The sequence below is a fragment of the Camellia sinensis genome, chromosome 14 (genome assembly GCF_055761805.1).
Source record: "Camellia sinensis isolate YWXY chromosome 14, ASM5576180v1, whole genome shotgun sequence".
Classification (NCBI taxonomy): Eukaryota; Viridiplantae; Streptophyta; class Magnoliopsida; order Ericales; family Theaceae; genus Camellia; species Camellia sinensis.
In genome coordinates, this window is record NC_138974.1 from 15,262,175 (window position 1) to 15,266,724 (window position 4,550).

Below are 4,550 nucleotides of genomic sequence, written 5' to 3' on the forward strand. Positions count from 1 at the left end.
CAGGCACTAAACCAAACACTCAACCTTGCCTTAGAGGTTCTTTCCCAGTATTTGTTCTAACATTTGCTTTTGATCCAGAAGCAGATCCTGCCGAACTTGCTACAGGACGGTTGACACTTTCGGACCCGATTGGACAATCCTTTATTATGTGACCTGTCTTGCCACACTGGAAGCATGCACCAGATACTCGATGGCAAACCCCTCTGTGTCTCCTCCCATACTGAGTACAATTAAGCGTTGATCCACCACTTTGACTTGAGCTACTAGAAGATCTCGTATTTTGTTTCTTATTCCCAGTAAATGAACGTCCCCTTTTTAAACTATTTCCAGACCTTTTCCCCATCCAATCAGTTTGTGGAACAAGAGTTTGTTTCTTTGCTGCCAAAATGGCTTCTGCCATTAGTGCCCTGTCCAATACATTCACATATGTGGGCAAGTTAAGAACTCCCACCCGATCCAGAATATCTAAGTCTAGTCCGCCCTCAAATTTGCGGGCCTTCTTATAGTCTGTGTCGACCATATGAGGAGCAAATTTGGTTAACTTAGTAAATTTAGCCTCATACTCAGCTACGGACATCCTGTCTTGTTTGAGTTCCTGAAATTCTGAAACCTTCCGGTCCCAGAAGCACTGAGGAAAGTACTTGTCATAGAAAATTGTATTAAATTGAGCCCATGTCATGTTTTCATCATTGTTTCGGACCAATAACCACCATCTCCGAGCTTCATCCTTCAGCGTGTAGGTGGCCAGAAGGGCTTTCTGAGTTTCCGAACAGAGAAATACTTTAAACAATTTCTTCATCTCTAATAACCACGTTTCAGCCTTCAGCGGCTCAATTCCACCAAGAAAGGTTGGCGGTTTCATCTTCATAAACTTCTGAGGTAGGTTAATAATATCGTTGTTGACTGGTTCAACTTGGGCCTACGGGGGTGAAAGAGGTAAAGGTTGTTGCCTCTGTTGTTGCATTACCACTTCAGTTAGAGCCGTAAGCATTTGCTCCATTTTGCTCATTAGGGCGTCTGAGGACCCTGCTGTATCATCCATTCTTGCATTGTCCATTTGCTATAGGTAAACAGAACTTTATAAACATAGGAAAATAGTCCTTGTTACTTTATTCGGATTCACATGATCATAATTGGATTTATGTTTTCATTTCCAAATAAACACACTTAGGCATGCAGATGGAATGCCCCTACTTCTTACTAGGACATCCTAAGCTCATATGGATCTGTGTGTGCGGTAAAACACGTGCTCTGATACCACTCTGTCACAACCCAAACCCGCCCATATGGGTTTAGCATCGTAACCGGCCAGTAATCCTGGGATTACCAAAGGCCTCTTGATAGATTAACTCATAGCTAGGGGCTACGAAAGTAATATACAAACATACAAGGTCCAATGAGTTGTGATGACTTACATGGGATAGAATAGAACAAAAGTTTCATAGACTCTCTGGCGAGGTCAGGACATAACATTTACATATTACATATAAGCGTACCTGATAAAAAATCTTGCCCACAAACTTGACAAATAACATAGTCTATTAAGAATACAAAAACGGCCACAAAAACTTGACTTCGTTCGGAACCTCCTCAGGAGGCGCAAGGGTTGGCTGACAAAAACAGAACTTAGGCCATCAGTCCTAGGCCTGATCATGTGCCTGCACATCTACATACATAATATAGATAATAAGCTGAGGCCTAGTGAATAATATCAAAGTAAAGGGTTTAATGAATGTTGCCCATAACAGTTACAGAAAACATAGTTCATTACAGACACAAAATCGGAATCATATTCATAATCAGATTTTGCAGTTAACCATGCATGGTACATTCATTAGCACCAGCAGAAACAGTTGACCCATTAAGGGACGACCATAAAGGCATACAGTTGACTCACGTGCACGGAGACGGTACAGTTGGCTCATAAGGATCCATAACAGTTGGCTCATGAGACTTACAGTTGGCCCATAATTGGGACGTAACGGAATAGATAACAAATATCATTTGAAGCTAAGAATGCCACGAATACATTTCAAAACCATTGGACAACCATTCATTCACATAGAAAATAATATTTCAAGAACAGATCATCTTATATCATTCAGAAAATACTTATAATTAAACATAGTTTTACAAAGTTATTACTCACGGTTGGCTTCGGGTGCAGACAAACAGAGCAGATTAATCAAATGGTTCGAGGCACGCGACCTACACGAACATACATACAAATACACACTTAAAACACATGTTCAAATTATTCATATTTTGCTTTATTTGTTCTTGGCGTGTTTCTAGTCCTAACTTCAATTTGGAGTCTTAATCATGGTCTAGGAATGCCTAAGATGGAATGATGATGCAAAAATGCACTTGAAACATTTTTCAAAACTTTTCTGAAAACAGGGTCCACGCTCGAGCGTGGTTTCCCCCGCTCGAGTGGACATGCAGAATGTGAAGGTTCGCTCGAGCGTGGCTTTTCTCGCTCCAGCGGACTATAAACTTTGACAAAGTACTAGTTGCATGATTTTCACGCGTGACGGACACTCAATCTCGGCTCGAGCGTGAGACTCAGACGCTCACTCGAGCGAACTGTAAAATGTATGAACTTCTGGGTATATGTATTTCACACTCGAGCATGACTCACGTCGCTCGAGCGAGAGTGCACGTACTCAGAGTGCTTGCTTGAGCGTGAAGTCCCCCACTCGAGTGTGGATCAAATTTCTGGAATTTCCAGATTTGATTTTCAAGTTCAAATTCAATCTTTTAAGCATCAAACCTCATTTTTCTGGGAAAAACTTGAGAAAATTCATGAAGACCCTTAAAACAACATAAATTAAAGATCATTTCAAGAAATCATGGCTCAATGGCTTACCAATTGTACACAATTCAACTCAAGGTTCATGTATGATCCATAGACAAGACATGCATGCAATTCTTTGAACCAAAGCTTCTCAAAACATGATCAAGTGCTACAAAACATTATGAAACTCAATGTTTTCCCGAAATTAAGGTGAATTCAAGACATGCATGAGGAAATTCTTTAAAAACGCTTTCAAAACTTCATGAAATGCACATGCAACCATAATCTCATTCTTAATTCTTTCCTTAGCTCAATTCTCATATTAATCTACCTATCACACTTGATTTCATGCATTAATCAACTAATTCACAAAACTAAAGACTAAAATTCTTACCTAAGGCTCTCAATTCCTTATGTTTAGGGATGTTCTTGAGTAATTCCTCAAGTCTCCTAGCAATTCCTTCCAAACCTCAAGCTTGATCTCAATTTCCTTCTCACTCACTCTCTCTCCCATGGTTGTTTGTGTAAGAGGAAGTTCAAAGTATGCTGACAATTTAAGAAAAAGATGAGTGGAACATGTAGGGAGTGTTTAAGAGCTCACTTGGTGTCAATTAATCAAAATAAATTAAATGTGCATTAAATAAATCTAATTTAATCGTTCCAAATCGAATTTTGATTAACCCTACCATAAAATTCTATAAATCCCGCATAACACATATATCAAATCAATTTCAGAATCAGATGCCGATAAGGCCTTCAATTCACAAACCGAAACTAAAATATGAACAAATCTTTCCATACTAAACAGATATAAACACTATAATGCAAGGTACACATGCAAATTAATTCAGAATTCCCCCTTAATTACTGATTAGGTACAATTAATCATGGATTGATATTAATCATGGGTCGGGGTTGTTACAGGCCCATAATCCAAACCGGCTAAAACCGGCTTGTGATCATCTCTAATCACAATGCTTCTCAGACTCACTTGGCCATGTCCCAAAACTACTGAGGCCTTTGTTGAGAGCATATTTTTTTAGCTAAAAAAATCACTACAAATTATTAAATTACTATCTCTATTTTTTTTGGTACATCTTTTTGTAAAAAATTTAAAAATTACTAAAATAGTCAATTTTAAATAAAGGTTTTTTTTTTTAAGGTCCCTAATATTACAATTTTAGGAGATAAATGACATCCCAACTCTCATACTACCTCAAGTCCCTTAAAAACACGCGCATCTTCTCTTCAAAATTATTGAACCAAAATATCTTTGCGTTTTACATTCAGTCCAACGTCTTTCACTTTTTGAAATTTTTGAAAGCTTAAAAATTCAATAACTTTTGATTTAGATGCCCATTTTCAACAAAAATTATATTTTGGAACTCTTGTCGAGATCTATCAAATAAGATTCTTGATGAATATGAAATTCGGGGAAAAAAATTGACAAAATTTCACTGAGTTAGAAATTAACATGAAAGTAAATTTCTCTGACTACATGTGCAAATAAATTTTAGAGATAGCCAAATGTGTTAGAGAAAATCAACATGTAAGTAAATTATCTGACTACATTTGCAAAGAAATTTAACAAAAAATCAAATGTGTTTGAGAAAATCAACATGCAAATAAATTTCTTTGACTACATTTATAGAGAAATTTCAGAGAAAATCATATGTTAAAGAAAATCAATATGCAAGCAAATTGCTCTTATTACATTTGCAAAGAAATTTCAGAGAAAGTTAAATGTGTTAGA